Source organism: Falco cherrug, chromosome 1, assembly GCF_023634085.1.
Source record: "Falco cherrug isolate bFalChe1 chromosome 1, bFalChe1.pri, whole genome shotgun sequence".
Lineage (NCBI taxonomy): Eukaryota > Metazoa > Chordata > Aves > Falconiformes > Falconidae > Falco > Falco cherrug.
Window position 1 is genome coordinate 48737450 of NC_073697.1, and position 17032 is coordinate 48754481.

Here is a 17032-nt window from a genome sequence, read left to right on the forward strand (position 1 = left end):
ACCAGCAAGTGCTTGGTTCTTCAGTGAAGTAAGACATTGAAATAACCTTTAATATCAAAAGTTCGTCGGCTGAATTTCCTACATACCATTTCTTTTTGCGTTCTCCTTGAAAAACATATTTCTGCTGCTTTCACTGTATTTGCAAGACTGAAGGTTACATTCAGGTACAGAAAGTACAGAATTAATGTTAGTATTAGGAATTCAGGCCATTCTCCATTCTTGCTATTAAACCATATCCCCTCTTGAAACTTTATTTTTGAAGGTGTTTGCATTTTCCTATGTAATTTAATGTATTGTTGCTTAAGCTAATGTTAGTTAAACTATTTTAAAACCCCGACACAACCAATTACTCTGTAATTATACTTAGTAAACAGGATAAAGTTTATATTCACCAAGAAAATTAGTAATACGTGGAAACATTTCTTAGAAGATCCTGCAGGTATGAAAATTAAGAATGATTAAGTATGTAAATGTGGCTCATTCCTATAGAGTTTAATTGATGATAACAGGATAATGCAAATGTAGTATAAGATTCAACCTGCAGAAAATGGTGGCTGCTGAGGTATAAATTTAGTAACTTTCTTTCACATTTGCTACAGTGATTAGATGATTGGAAAAAGGGCAAGTGTCTGGTCTGATTCTGCAACGATAGGGTGATAGCTGACATTTAGCAAAAGTGAAATTCCCAATACTTTTGTGTTGTAAAACTGAATTAGTCATATCTGAAAGAGAATCATGAAACCGTACTATATCTCTGCCTGCAGGACTACTGTTAAAAGCAGGACTGTTCCTAATGTCATATAGGTGATCAGAATACCTGCAAGAGCATTGCCATACAGACCTATAAGAGAGAGGGGAATATATGTTGTGTGCTTTGTCATGGCTTTGCACATTACAAATGTAGATGTGTTACAGATTTGGGTAGGCAGATATATCCATGTTGTAGTGCTTCCTGACAATTTAACTTGTGTTACAGTAAGTCTCCCCTGACTCCGCGGGAACTATTAATATTTACTGATATTATCTACTTGACCATTAAAGCAATTAAATCCAATTAATGAGCAATAACAATGGCAGCATATTTGAACTTTGTGCTGTAGAGTAGGTAGTCCCTCTCCTTGCATGCTATGAGAATTATAATTCCAGAGCTGTAGAAACACAGGAATGGAGGAAATCCACTGATTCCTTGCTTTTAACCACAAGCAATCATGTCATGTGTAATCCCTTTTGTAAATGTGTGGGCCTGTATCTTATAATGAATTAAGTGTTTGGTCCCCAGAATTACAAGAGCTGCATTACAGATGGATAAAATGCAATTTAGAAGATTGCTTCTAGGATTATTCCTGGTCAATTTATACCAATTTCTTTATGTACCAACACTGATTTTGCCGCTTTCTGTAGTGTTTACTCTTGAGCGCCAAAGGTTGCGTCCCATGCAGCCCTTTTTCAGGAGAATAAAACTCTTTTATGACGTAGGGATTATTCTGATAACTGTTTTGCTGATTTTGCTCTTTGAGTTCATTCTTTTAAAGATGAATGACCAGAATGGTATACCACGTTCTAGATGAGACTCTGAACATTGTCTTACATAACTGCATTCAAGGAAGTGGTGTTTTCTGGAAGTTGTGAGATTTTATTTCTACATAAACCATCATTTTTTTAGTAGTTAAAATTAGAAGTTAAATTTTAAAACCTTATCTCTTTAACAAAAGGCTTTATCCCCATGCTTCCAGATTATCTATATTCTAGCCCTGGTTTTGTGCAGGGAGTGAACAGAGCACTGATGTAGACAAGTATAACTAGTTTTATGTATGACAAGTTTTCTAAAGCTCTTTTTGAAAACAGGTTGAAAATTCCCTACCTACCCATAGTTTCTTTTTGCTGCTGTTTCATTTGTTTTAAAGACTGAACATTTACTTGAAAAAAACCAGGCTGAGGGATTTTTCTGCATTTGTTTGTAAGGTAGGCACAGATTTCTCATCTATATGGGACAGTTAGCTGCATGTAAAGATAACTTGAAAGTTTGAGATATTCAGACTAATTGTAACTTGAAAGACCTGCCTAGAATTAAAATGATTGGTAGAATTCCTAGTTTTGCAAAGCTGGGACACTGCTTCTGTGTCTGTATGAGTAGGGGGTATACGGTGTAGTAAGTATTCAAGGAGCGCACATCAGGGGTTGCTCAACTTTACCATTGTAACTATGACATTAAAGGAACTCCCTTGTGGCTTCTAGAAGTGTGATCAACAAGTAAACTGTGGCACAGGAAGACAAATTTCTTATTTTCAGGGCAGTAACAGGGTCAACACAGTATGATACCGCTTTCACTAAATGAAGCACCTGTATTACACACATACACACAGATGGTGCAAATGGAAAAAATAAATAGGGGAGGAAATTCACTGCCTGGAGGCAGGTGACTTTTTAAGTGATGTGAAAATAGAATGAAAAGGAACCTGAGGAGGCAGGTGAGAAAACGGGACATTGCAAAACATGCAAGCAATCAAGGAGAAGTGGATTGTGATGAAAGGAAAGATGGCAAAAAATGTTGGGCAAAGGGGCTAAGTAAATGCCTCCGAACAAAGGTAGTAATGACAGGGATGAGAAGGAAGACAGGAAAGTGAAAATGGAAGAAAAAACAATGCTGAAGGAGAAAAGTTACAGTATGAATATGAAGAGCTAACACTAGTGGAATTCTGTATATTTTGAACAGACAGCTCCTACAGATAACTTAGACAAGTTAGAAACAGCGTACAGCAAGTACTAACACTTTTATCCCACCAGAGAAAAATAAGTCTCTGGACAAACATCTGGAAGCAAAAATATTTTTCAGAAACTAGAGAGGTTAAGTAATTTGCAGGATGATCCCATTATAATTAAACAGCATTTTCTCACATTGGTATTAACAGTTTGCTGGTTAAAATATTTTGTAACTTTTTTAAATTTTATTCCTTGACTTCAAATTGGAGAAGCATTTTAAGATTTCAGTTTATTTCATGTCTTGCCAAATCTAACAGATATCCAGAAAAACAGGCAATATACTTATGGACATGGAATGTCTTTTATGATTTTCTCCATAAATGGCTCTCTCTTTTGTAAAGTACAAAACCAGCAGAAAACCACATATAGATTTTTTTAGTTATTTTTCCAGACTTAATCTGCCCAATTCAGTGTAGGGAAAAAGAGTTTACAACTCTGCAGACTCACCCTAAGTTGACAGGCTGGTTCTGTGAATAGTCTCTTGTTTTAAAGTCAAAGGGACTGCTCAAATGAACAAATTTATTGAACTCTGTATGTATATGTTCGCAGATTAGTTCCTATGCTGATAATATAATGTGAAAGGCAAATTTGAAAAAGGAATTTAGGAACATTTGGTGGTGTTATGTCAGCAAGTAAATACTAACCATCTGGTCTCTAGATTGCTAGTCTATTTCCCCTGATTTTATGGGTAGCATACTTCCTGTGTGTGCAAGCTTGAGACTACATTATTAAACTTCTGTGTTGATTTTTTTTAGTGTTTTAACAGAAACGTTTAAATTACTTTGCCATTTTGGGGGTGAAATTTTGTTCCTATGCATAATTTTTCTAGTTGGAATTTTTTCATTCTCCTGCACCTTATTTTAAGGTGTCTTATTGAAACACATTTTAATAAGGATGAATATTTTCAGGTATGTTCTCTGGAAAACAGACCGGTCATCTGCAGTGAATGACATCCAGTTGTCTAGAGCTGACTAATTACTACAGGTAAGATCTCAGTTTGATCCTGGTTGAAAGTTATGTCATTGAATCATAGAACCATGAGCCTATGAACCAAACTTTCTTGACAAAAGTATGGTCTAGACAAGATGGCCCAGCACCCTGTCCAGCTGAATCTTGGAAGTGTCCAATGTTGGGCAATCCACCACTTCCCTGGGGAGATTATTCCAACAGCTGATTGTCCCCAAATTTTCCTCGTGTCCAATTGGAATCTCTCCAGGAGTAAATGGTACCCATTACCCCTCATCTTTTCCATGTGACTGCTTGTAAAAAGGGCATCTCCACCTTCTTTCCAGCCACGCTTCAAATACTGGAACAGGGTGATAAGGTGTCCCCTAAGCCTTCTTTTCTCAAGGCTGAACAAACACAGCTCTCAGCCTTTCCTCACACGGCAGGCTTCCCAGTCCTCCCAGCATCTTTGTGGCCCTTCTCTGGGCCCTCTCTGGCCTGTCCACATCTTTCTTGCGCAGCAGGCACCAAACCCAGGCACGCTATTCCAGGTGTGGCCTGACAAGCACTGAGTACAGTGGGATAATGACTTATTATTAACCAGTGATGCCCTTGTTGATGCAACTCCACATCCTGTTGGCTTTCTTTGCCTCAGTAGCACACTGTTCAGTCATATTGAGCTCGTCCACCAGAACCCCCAGGTCCATTTCCACAGAGCTTCTCCCAGCCAGGTAGATCCCAGCCTATGCTGCACTCCTGGATTACGTTTTCCCAGGTGCAAGACCTTACAGTTGTCCTTGTTGCACTCTTCCAGGCTAGCCAGGTCTTCTCGCAGGGTGACTCTCCCTTCCAAAGTGTCTGCTTCCCTGCTCAGTTTGGTATCATCAGCAAACTACATCAGGGTACGCTTGATCCCATCATCCAGACCACTTATGAAAATAATAAGAAGCATTGGGCCCAATACTGATCCCTGGGGGACCCCACTTGTGACAGGTTGCCAGGTTGAAAAGGAGCTATCTACTACCAGTCTCTGGATGCAGCCTATCAGCCAGTTCCCCACCCACCACACAGTCTAGACTGTAACATGCCAGTTTCTCTAGGAGGCAGCTGTGGGAAACTGTATTTTTGTGGGAAACCAGGTAGACAATGTCCACCACTTGCCCCACATGAACTGAGCAGGTTACCTTGCCATAGAAGGCGATCAGGTTTGTCAAGCATGATTTGCCCTTTATGAATCTGTGCTGGTGTTTCCCAATCACATGCTTCATTTAACTCATGATAGTTCCCAGGAAGATTCATTCCATAGCTTTCCCATCGACTGGAATAAGACTGATGGGCCTATAATTTCCTGGATCCTCCTTTAAGCCCTTCTTGTAGATGGGGGTGACATTAGCCTTCTTCCAGTCTTCTGGGATGTACCCTGATCTCCAAAACTTCTCAAAGATTATGGGGAGTGGCCTCACAATAACATCAGCCAGCTCTAACACCCTCAAGTGGATAATGTCAAGGCCCATCAATTTGTAGGGGTCAGGCTCCTATAATAGTTTACATACCATCTCTTCCTTCACTGACCGTGGGTCTGTGTTTGTGTCAAACCAATTTATGTTCCCAAGGCCTGGGGTCCAACAGTACTGGTAAAGGCAGAGGTGAATAAAGTGTTGAGAACCTTTCTGCCTTTTCAGTATTGTTGGTGACTAATTCACCCCTCCTGTTTCACAGCGAGCCAATATTTTCCTTCTCTTTCTGCTTGTTGTTCGCATATCTGAAGAACCCTTTCTTGTAGTTTTTGTCATCTCTGGCCAATTTCAATTTGAGCTGAGCTTTTGCTTTTCTAACTGCATCTCTGCACACCCTGGAAATGCCCTTGTAGTTCTCAATGGGTATTCGTCTGCTTTTCCATTGCTGGTATGCTTCTCTTTTGGTTTTGAGCAGATTCGGAAGCTTGCAGTTAAGCCAAGGAGGTCTCTTGCTCTGCCTACTTCCCTTACCTTTAAAGGGGATTAATTGTTTCTGTGCTTCCAGGAAAGCATTCTTGAAAAAAACCCAGCACTCATTAGCTCCTTTATCCTCCATGGAAGTTTCCCACAGAAACACTCCCAGCTGAGCTCTCGCTGAAGTTTGCTCTTCTAAAATCTAAACCCTTTGTCTTAGTACTAACCTCCAGCACGCTCAGCAAGATCCCAAACTCTACGATATTGTGATCATTGCAGCCAAGGCTATCACTAACTTGAGATATTACAAAATCAGGTTTTCTTGGTTTGTGAGTAGCAAGTCCAGCAGTGCCTCATTCCTGGTTGGCATATCTAACATTTGTATGAGAAGGCAGCCCTCTGTGCATTCCAGAAACTTGATGGATAATACGTGAGCCATTGCATTGTTCTTCCAACAAATGTATGGGTAGTTGAAGACACCCATTAGAACTGTATCTTTGTAAAACAGTTGCAATGTAGTGAAGGGTGTTGTTGCTTGTATTCCAAATCTCTTGTTCAGTGCTACCATATTTTTTTAAAGAAAGTACCTCATATGAAAGAATCTTTCAAAGTAGCTGCTTTCAGTTATCTGAATATAAATCCTTTCTTTCTGCTTTCTTAAATTGTGCTATTGTGCTTCTTTCATCAGTTTCTAAGAATTTGGCAAATAACTCTTAAAATGTTTAAGATGTTAAAGCATTTATATCTGAATTTGTATTTGTAAATGTATTGGTAATATTTTCAGTAAAAGTCTAACTTCCTGACTATATGTTGCTGTCTTAGGAGTAAGTTCTGGACTGCTATGCATTGCAAGAAAAAAATGAATTGGTGCATACCATTAAAGGTATAAAATTTGCTACATGCTTGAGAAGTACTTATCACAGCTTGAGGAAGGTTTGTTTCACTGAAGGAAGCTATAGGAATATCAATTTTCTATGAACTGCAGTAAACATATTTAGAAAATTAATCGAAACTACTTTAAAAACTCTCCATGATCCTCATTCTTCCCCCTACAGGTTTAACTATAATTTACCTTTAATTCAATATAATTAGATCAAATGCAATGAAGTTGTGAGGTGTTAATTCTAATGCTACACTTTCTTTAAGCTTATATGAATATTTTATATACTTCTTTTTCAGTTAGCTTAACTTGGAACATCACTAGATGAAGATGAAATACCCCACTGTTAAATCTTTCACAAAAAGAAAACTGTCCACCTAGGGTTTAAATCTACATCTCATCTGTATTCAAGGATTTAAGCCTGTTTAGAGCTGGTTCACATTGGTTAACATTCAGTAAAAACTATGACTACAGCTGAAATGGTTTACACCAGAAATAATGCACTTGTTTCATGTCTCCTTGCTGGCAAGAATTTCTTGTGATTTGGTTTATGCATTCTCAAGCGAATAAGCCATGATCTCATTTTAGAAAGGTGGTTAAAGAAGGTACAATATACATTGAAGAACGTTATTCTCAAGTAGACTTTCCTTCTGTGCGACTGACTGTATGCGTTCACTTGTGCAATGAACACCTCCACGCAACATCCCGTGCACACTGTAGTTTGCTTACAGAAGGGCACCAGCATCTTTCATTGAAGACAGTTAGCCTATGTGCTGAAGCATCAGGAATGACATGGTGCCTAATGAAAGTTTAAATTGCCTGAACACCGCTGCAGCATTCCTCAGCACTACAGGAATATTAGTCTCTGGTAGTCCTTATATTCAGTCATCTGTCTCCAGATATAGTGATGTCTCTGAATCTTTTAGCTGGAGACACAGCTAAGCTCCATGATCTTGTCTTGCTCATTCCAAATAAGAAAGTATACTTGATGTGTAAGGTATGCAGTTCAGGTTCAGTCTTAAGAATACGTCTACGGAAATAAGCATAGGCTAATTTTCTGTTTCAGATGAAATTAGGATGTTATGGTAGCAATAACCTGGAGCAAGCCAATTACCAAGGAAAGGATGTTTATGGAGGATCCACCATAATCACCAGAATTTCATCAGGAACTGCGTGGATCACCTGACTCACGAAACAGCCACCGCAAGTGTATCTTTAAAAAGGTGAGAGAGGAGGTTGGCTGCCACAGGTTCAAAGAAATAATCCATCAACATTGAACTTTCACCATGGAACAGAATGAGAGGAACCTTAAGAAGCGATGGTGAGGGCACTGAGAAGACTTCCACACATGCTGTCAAGGCCAAAGTGACTCTTAACAAATGCACTTAATGGAGAAATCAATTTGTTTTCATTCCAAAAGGTCATTTAGAATAATTGCAAGTCTAGTTTTAATGAAACCAAAGGTTTGATGGATAACAAAGAAATTATTCTACTTGATGTAGGTATATCTTAATGAGTTTTTATACTAATAATCATGATTATTTTTACCCAGAATGAGCAGTTATCTTCTAATCTTAAAAGCCATTCAGAATCTACTTATGAGGTGAAGGAAGATGAAGTCAGCCTGAGTTAAATCAGATGTGAGGGCCAGGGCAGAATCCTGTCATTCTGCATTATTAGGCATGGAAGCCATTAACACCAAAACCACCTCTGCCAAAGTGGACTTAAGCATCGCTGTGATTATGTCATGCCCTTTTAGCTGAACTTAAGGAGCAGAGATGACAAGCAGGGCAGTGCCTCTGGCAGGGATCCTAAAGACAGACTGAACTCCGCCCAAAAGGACCTTCTGTTTTCTTGAGAGTTTGGAGATAAAAAGCTTGGATGAGGAAATGGGAAAATGCTTGGACTTGACTTTGTCACATCCCGAGTGCAGAGAGATAAAGTGTGTTCTCTGATTCCAGAGTTAACTACTGGGTGTAGAGGATCCCTTCTCCTCACGTTAATGCTGCGTAGTTTGTCCCAGAGCCAGGGTCTATTATCAGGGGAATTATGTTAAATGAGAATATGCAAAGTTACTTTCTCTATTTCTTATGACGTCACCTCTTCAGTGCCCCAGGCTCTCATTTTCTCTTCATGCAATAATGTGTAAACTTGGAGAACTCCTAGTTTGTTTTTCCTGAGGTTTAGGGATATGAGTGGCACTTTTACACTAACATTTGTATCTCAGCACTTCAGGAAACATGCTTAGCAATAAACTTAGCCAGCAGAGTCCCGATAACGTCAGCCTTGCATGGTGTGTGAACCTGAGAGCCATGCTGAAAATGGTTTCAAAGAGGAAAAAAAGAGACAGTGCTACTCCGTGCACTGGGAGATGTCACTCATGATCCTAATTCAGCTTGCTGTTTAGATGCAAGAGTAGAGCTTGCTCACCCTGTGAGAAGCTATTGCTGCATACGATGAATTTAATGACATTTTTGGCATAGTACTTAGAGCCATAGGAATACCTCCCTGAGATATCCCCTTTCCTACAGCACCAAAAATATACAGTGCTCCTTCAGAACATGTAAATTCAACTGCTAGATGAAACACATCTTCAAGCCCAATGGGACTGAAGACATTCTGCTTAAATGAGCTCAGTGGGACAGAAGACACAGCTTACATGGAGCGGAAAGGTCATGGGAGATTAATTAGTCAGGCAATATTGAATTATAAGATTAAAACACCAAGGCTTAAAGAAAGAAAACCCAAACCAACAAACCTTTCAGTAATGTCTCAGAGATAACCCTTCAGAGCAAAAAAAAACCAACCAAAAACCACACTAGATTTTTTTTTAATTATTTTTTATGTATGTGTTTTAGCAGTATTAGAAGTTGTCCATGACATAATATGAAATTAAAAGTTTAAAAACATTCTGGCTCAGCAAGGTATTCCTCAGGAACTGAGGAATTTAGGGTATACACTCTTTGCCCATAAGAAATGGTGGGGTAGAGGTTTCTATGCTTCCACTGACACCCAGTCTTGGGTCTCCAATTCTCGGCAGAAGCATATTAGGTATGTTTGTGTACCTGAAATGAGTTTTTTGGCTGTATACATTAGGGCTGCTCTTCAGCATTGGAGGTTTAACTTGATACTGACTTTAATCACTTGTAGTAATAGGTAAGGGAAGAAAAACAGATATCAATGAACAATGATTTGTGTTTTCAATTTTTGTATGCAACTAAATGCTTAATTTGATTTATGTTAGTGAATCTGGGAAAATCTTAAAATGCTAAATAGTTTTATTTATATTGCAGCGCTATCCAAAGGAGCAGTCAGGACCATGGCCTAGATGTGCTCGTTTTCGCACAGAGAAAGATGTTCCAGACTCTTTATCTTGTAAACCTTCAACTTTGCAGATATGCATCCACATATTTAAGAGTAAGTGCACACAAGAATCTTTCAACACAAACCCCATTTAACTATATTTCGATGTTTAATTAAGTAACATGGTAGGTAAGGACACAATTACAAAGCCAAGCAGATGCACAAGGTATATAAATCAATCCTTTTATGTCTAAATAGGATTTGAGAGGATATGTCCTCTATTGGCCTGTCAAGATTTAACAAGATAAGTATCCCTGCTTAGTTCCACTACTTCACAGCTCCTTGTAAAGATATATTTTTTTTACATTGGTATGCTAGGGTAGGAAACATCATCATCCAAAACAAATGCATTTATATAAAAACACATTCTTCCTTTTCCCACTGCCAAGAGTGTCTCCCACTAGGGAGAAGACTATGTTTAAACTAAAGGTAAAGGTATTTCTACAGATTAGATTAACCAGTGAACCAAGGTAGGTATTGGTGGCTATGTCTTCATCTGCAGTCCTCAGTGAGAAAACATGATCTTCACTGATCCTTTGGATTGGACAATGATGGTTAACTAAAGGAGGACGACCTTTTGGAATTTTAGAATGTTCTCTAATGAGGATTTCGCTCCCAACTACATATTAACTGGCCAACATGAGCTAACTATAATGTCTTCTCTGATGTTCAGAACAAAGTTAAGCTAGTGAAATTAGAATGGAGTTTGTATACTGAAGAAGCATCTAATGTTGACAATTATATACAATTTTATTATTTTGAACATGCTGAAAATGTTAAAAGGGAAAGTTGACATTTACATGAAGATATTTCTGTGTCTAAAATAAAACCAACACCTTCATTCCTTTAAGCAAGGTAATTAAACAATGGTAATTAAAACCATAGCCTTCACATCAGATGCTGGACCAAGTTTATTTTCTGGCTTCTCATCTGATGTTTGTGACAGCAATAATCACACTTCATTACAGGATGCATTGTAAACCTCTCCAGATCAAATCTGACAAGCTGTTTCGTGACAGCCACGCTTGGTGTGATTGAGATGTCTGTACACGCAACATTAAGTTACTTAGGCTTATAAGCCAAAGCTTTTACAGCCCAAAAGCCACAAATCCTTACCACTTTGTTTCACACCCTTTCTTCCTTTATTGTCTCCAACAGTGGTGAAAACAGTGAGAAAAGTTACAGCTGAGACCTTGTGTGGATTTCTGAGAGGCCATTAATCACCTTGTTCCAAATTCTAACATGAAGTCTTAAATAAAGAAAAGCACTAAATTCATTCATGGTGTGTTGGGTATTTCTGACTGCAAATAGGCTGTGTGAGTACAGCTGTTTCCATGTCAGTCTTCAGTGTTCACTTCTTCCTTGCTGAGCAATACTCATGTAGAAAATGTTGCCCTACTGCAGAAAAGCCTTCTGTGAAATCAGACTGTTTACACACTCCTGTGCTATTACAAAAGTCCAATCGATTCTGTTGGCTATCACAAATAGAACAGGTTCAATATCTGTGGAAAAGGTAATCGGATGCTGCCACGGAGTAATTATAGTTAGTAGATGCTGATGCCACTTCTTAGCATCCCTCCTCTTCGAAACAAAATAAAGCGTAATTTGTTTGTCTTAACTCCGTAAAGACTCAATGGGAGAACTGCAAATCCTCTGTGGAATAGTTACAATTCCACTTTACTACTTGCCACTTTCACAGAGATTTTCTTCTGTTACAGCTGTTTAAAAGGTCGGACCATTTGAAACACATGGTTGACCAGCCTTCCCTTCAGTAAGCAAGGAGGCAGCACAAGTCACTGCTAGATTGGTTGGGGTAGCATGGGCAACAGAAACAGTGGCAAAAGACATACAGCCTTGACAGCTTCATAAGGAAGCTGGAAATAATTGGGCCATTAAGGGATGGCAACCACTTTTTGTTTATGGAATGCAATTCTTTCCCCTGTGACATCTCCACAGTCAAAGGGATGAAGAATTATTGCTACTTTGGGCATATTTAGATCTCTAGAATATTTTTTTTTAACTATTGTACCCCACCTGAAAGAATCAATCATGTGAGGTTTAAAACAAATCAGTCATTTTTCTTCTTTACATTTTGAATGTTTAGCTTCCCTAAAAGATCAATAATTACTTTTATAGGACACTATGTCTGAAGAACTTAGGTCTATCATCTTGTAATTTTACACTGATCTGCCAAGATGTCTTCTGTGAAGATAAGGAAAAGAAATAATGCTTATTTTATTTGGTTATTTTCCTCTTCAGAACCTTTTCCTATAAAACCTGGTGAAAGAGATAAAAAAACTGGGATCTCAGTTGATCTGAAATGTTTCACATTGGTAGAAATCTCTTTGGGAAAGACTGACAAAGAAAAAGCCAGCAGAATGAGAAGGCGGAGGTTGGAGTATGGGAGCAGGATCTCCATTTTTCCAAAGAGCTTTTTCTTTTGGCCCATGTTTTTATTTTTCCTGAAGATGCCAGCATACTGTAAGCATTTAAGAAAGGGAAGGAGATATCAAGAAACAACATCCCAGACTAGATAAAAATTAGACAGATTACTGAAGTTAAATCATCAAGCCACAGATTTAAAATTTAAAAGTTAACTTACAGACGTAACAGCAACAGTGAGTTGTGGGATAGCTATCCTGCCCTGGAGACTGACAAAAGCTCTGCAACAAAACCCCCCAAAAACCCACAGAAAGAAAAGGTAAGCATTCTCCTTTACCTTGTGACTGGTAGGTTCAGTTCCGTTTCGGGTTTCTGGTGCATAGAGAAACACACTGAAATGAAGAAACCCCCCACATACAAAGGATTTCTACAAGTCCTTGTTAACAACTAAAGATAACAATCTTCTGCAAAGATCACAATACCCTTTCAGGTTCTGTTAAGTCAAACAGATTTGGTTAATTCTTCCCTTTTTCTGGACCTTATGTTCCCCAGGAACCTCTCAACTGATGTTCACTTTTACGTGTACCATATTCCACTCTTCCTATTTCTCCTATTTTAAACAAGGTTTTCTAGTATCATCCTTTTGAAATAAAGAGCTGTTCCCAATGTATTTTGAGAACTTCTTGCCTGTGTCCTGCTACATCTGAGTGGCAAAACTTCTCCTTTACACATACTTTTGCCCTCTGGATGCTTAATTACTATGAAATGCCTCACCTGCCTCCTTACTCTCATTGGATAGCTTAACGGTTGAAGCTAGTGCCAGCCTGTCTGCCCTGACCAACCTGCCCCTTCTTCTCAATGCCACAGGTTATTACAACGAGTTTCTTCCCCACCGCCTAACACCATCGCGCTGTTTATATGAGGACTGCCTCCACTTTCTGTCCTCGCACTGACAAGTTGTCGCTGCCGTGCGATACCGACCATGACACCTCTCGCCTCGCGCCCCCTCAGCGGCCGCCGGCCGTTCGAAAGGGCGCCGTCAGCCCGCGCGTGCGCGCTCCCCGCCCGCGGGAGGCGAGGGGGCGGAGCGCCCGCTGCCCGCCTCGCCCTGGCGCGGCGGCTGGGCGAGACGGAGGAACTACCCGTCCCGGCATGCCCCGCGCGGCCCGCGCCCCACGGCCGCGGCGAGCGGCCCGGCTGCACGGCACGCCGGGAGCTGTAGTTCTCTGGCGCTGGGTATTGTCTCTCCCCTTTCTCTGTCCGGGAACCCGACCGCCACCCCTGCCGGGTGAGTGCAGTGACTGACAGCTCCGCGCAGCCAGTGGCCGTGGCGCTGTGTGGCGGAGCCCCGGCGCCCGTCTCCTCGGTGACCGGGGAGCTGGTGCCTCAGTAGAGTAGCCGGAGTCCTGGGGGACGGAGGTGAGTGGGTCTAAGGGGGGGCTCTCCCATCCCCCTCGCAGCCGAGCGCCTGGCCCGGGACGCCGCTCGGGGTGCGGCGGCGGCGCGGCAGCAGATGGGCGGTGTGAGGGGAGCTGAGGGGGGAGGGGAGCGCGGCGGAGGGAGCCGAGGGGGAGGGCAGCGCCCGCGCCGCCCCCTCTGCGCGCCCCTTGGGCTGCGGCGCTGGCCGCGACCCCTGGCGGGCAGCGCTGCGGGGTGCGGGGTCCCGGGGGTGCCCCGTGCCCTCCCCTCTGTTTTTACCGCTTGAGTTTTCAAACCGCCCCTGCGGGCTCAGGTGCCGCGTCTCTCCTCCCGCAGCTCCACCCTCCCGGCGAGCGGCTGCCCCGCGCACCGCTGCTGCGGGCGGGTAGCGGCGGCGCTGACCCCCGCCCCGCGGCCTGCGGGTCGCCGTGCCCCGCGGGCTGCCTCCGCGCCCCCGGGGCAGCGCCGGGTGCGGGACCCCCCCCTCCCCACTGGGGCGGCGGGCCGCTGCAGCCGGGTCCCCTGTGCCGCCCCCCTGTGCCGCCCCGGGAAGCCGGCGGCGGGAGCTGGCCGTGCCCCGCCAAGCTCTTGCCTTTGACTGCGAACCGTGCCCAGCCTGTTCCCGACCGCTGTTATCCCTCAGCAGACCCCGCGTGTCGCTGCCTTCAGCTGGAAATGCTGCCCTTTTCCGCGGCGTCCCGGCAGTTTGGAACGTATTTGCAAGAAAAGGGGGGGGGGGAACAAAATGCCAAACTACCAACAAAGCACCTTTTCACCTTCTTAAATACAGCAGATAAATTAATCTGCGTTGTAAACACATGACTGTTTATGTAGTGGCTTTAGAAAACTTTGTCCTTAGTCGCATGGGTCTTGTCAAGACAGAACAGCCAATGCGCCATTTGTGTTCCTTGCACTTTGTACGCTGGCTTCGGTGTGAGAAGAGTTTTTATTAACAACTATTTTCCAGCCTGCTGTTACTAATTAAAGTCAGTATTTTTTGAACGATCAAGCTAGGTATGCCTGTTTGTTTTCTGGCAAAGTGGTTGCTGCTTATTCAGGAAACATAATGGTATGTCTTGCCAATTGTGAATTGCTGATAAGATTTTTTTTAATTAAAATATTGTTTCAGCCCAAGTTCTCAAACAACTGGTAGCTGTCTTAGACAGGTTGTGCTGTTATATTTCTTGTGTAACTTGTCTGTAAACATGTACCACATTTGAATAGTGAGTGGAATTCAAATTTCATTAACTTCAGTTGTGCTTTGTAGTGACATCACTTGTGAAAGACAGTTCTGCCTTAACGAGTGGCATCCATGCTGAAAAGTTTTGCGGCACTTCAAGGTGTGTGTGTGTGCGGGATGAGGGAACAGGCTCTCTTCTCTGTGCACGCTTTATCCTCTTACAGTCTCACTATTAAAAAAACACAGCGAAGCCAACCAGTTATCTGCTTTTAAAATAATAAGCAGTGCATTACCATGCATCCTGTTATGCTGAGTGTCAGGCTTTTTCAAAATGAACTGGTGATCAGTAATATAGTCTTAAACTTCATGCACCCTCACTGCTCTGTGTAACAAGGTTATAGTCTTAACATAGACTATAGCAGGAGTATGCCTTCTGTTTCTGTTCTTTTTGTTGCTATGAGTTAACCAGAGCAGAAGCAGGAAACAAACCACCTCTACCTTGAAAGTAAGCAAATAAGCATTATTTTCTCTTGAGGGTTTGAAAATGACATGAAAAGATAGCACTTACGCTAGGATGTGTAAAAACATTACATGAAGAAATGCAGTATTTCTGGGATAAACTACAGTTCAACTGTAACTGGTATTTCTGGGTGTTTTATACCCCCAAAATAATTGATTGAAATGGTAGACCAGAATGTGTGCTGGCAGAACGCTGGAGTGTTTCTTTTTGTTTTGCAGTTCTGTGACAAAGCTGATGTACTTGGACAAATTATGTTATTTCACATACTTGAACAACTTTTAATGTGTATGTTAGTGTTTCTGTCTGAAATGTCCTGTGAAATATTTCGTACTTATTAAACTGTATTTGTTTTGTGTCATATTACTAAGCTGTGTTGGAACAAATTTTGATGAATTTTCTGAAATGATAGTATTTTATATTTTTGATGTTCTCCAAATGATACTAGAAATTCTGTATTTTCAGTGTTTTTATTAAGTATATTGAAATGTTGCAAAACTCTTATTGAGATTTAGTTACTGTGCATTGCAAATTACTCTGCTTTCATAGGCCTGCTTTCTGCTATAAAATGCACATATACTCCTGACTAATAGTCACTGATGTATTCTGGTATTGTACAGACTTTTTTCTTTAAGACTTAATTAATCATGCTTAATGATAGCAGAAAGTCAAAGTAAGCTTGGCCATGGGTAGTATTGTGGTGTAACTGTTTTTCTGACCTGTTGTGTATGACTGAATGTAGTTTTGCTATCAAATTAGTAAAATTCAGTGCTGTAATTATACTAGTATATGATTGGTAGGCTCGTTAAGATTTGGTATTTAATTTGACCTGAAAATCAACAGCTCAAATAATTTTATCTTTGGTTAGTTGTGACTGTTATCACAGGTTATATAGGTCACTAACAATTGCATGTTTTGGTAAACATGCAGACGCCCACAAAGCAGCTAAAATGATGAATAATGTCTTTGTTTCACTGGAAGCACTATACATTTTGTAATTTATTACAGGAAGTGGATATTCAGACGTATGATTACTTTGAAACTGTGGAAGTTTGTGCCATTTTTGTACAACATCTCTTTAGCTTCAGGTGTTAAATCTGCAAAGAAATTAAAAAAAAAACTTAGACAATTAGGTAATTTGATAATTTAGTTCTGAACTAGTTTGTTAACAATTTGTGAGTTGTTCTTTGTTGGAATCTCTCTGGTTCTGAGAAACACTATTTCAGTAATTTTTCCATTTGCCTATCATGCCATTTTTGCAGTAAAACATATTTTAATGTTGAGGGTTCTTACAGAAGAGCTGCATTTGTCCTTTGTCATGCAGTTTCCTTTATAAATATAATAAGCTGTTATTTGTCATGGGTGTGATTAGCACAAAAAGTGCACAATAATATTCAGCTACTGAGGGAGGGGAGAGATGGCTTTTACAGTGGATGTAATGCAGTTTTGTGGGGATTTTGTTTGTTTCTTTGTTGGTGTTTTTTTTTAAATATATATACACATTGATAGCAAAACACCCTTTAATGTCGAATTACTTCCTAACTTTACACTCACAAAACTACACAAATATATTAATAGCTAAAAGTCTTCACACCTCTGGGACTGCATCATTAGATAAAAGTAATGTATTAGCAGCCTGCTGTTTTGTTTTTATA

The 17032-nt window shown here is 40.8% G+C and overlaps 1 protein-coding gene across 4 annotated transcripts in view; it reads left to right on the forward strand.

Annotated features, from left to right (window-relative positions):
* Window positions 1–13540: 13540 nt before the first annotated feature.
* Window positions 13541–17032, forward strand: part of RGS12 (regulator of G protein signaling 12) — an 87451-nt gene continuing 83959 nt past the window's right edge. For 3 of the 4 annotated variants that reach the window (XM_055714459.1, XM_055714463.1, XM_055714468.1), the window contains exon 1: window positions 13542–13680. The gene's annotated coding sequence lies outside the window, so the exon portion shown is untranslated. Of the gene's footprint in view, window positions 13681–17032 lie in introns of all 4 variants that reach the window. The other variant, XM_055714475.1, reaches the window with a different exon arrangement.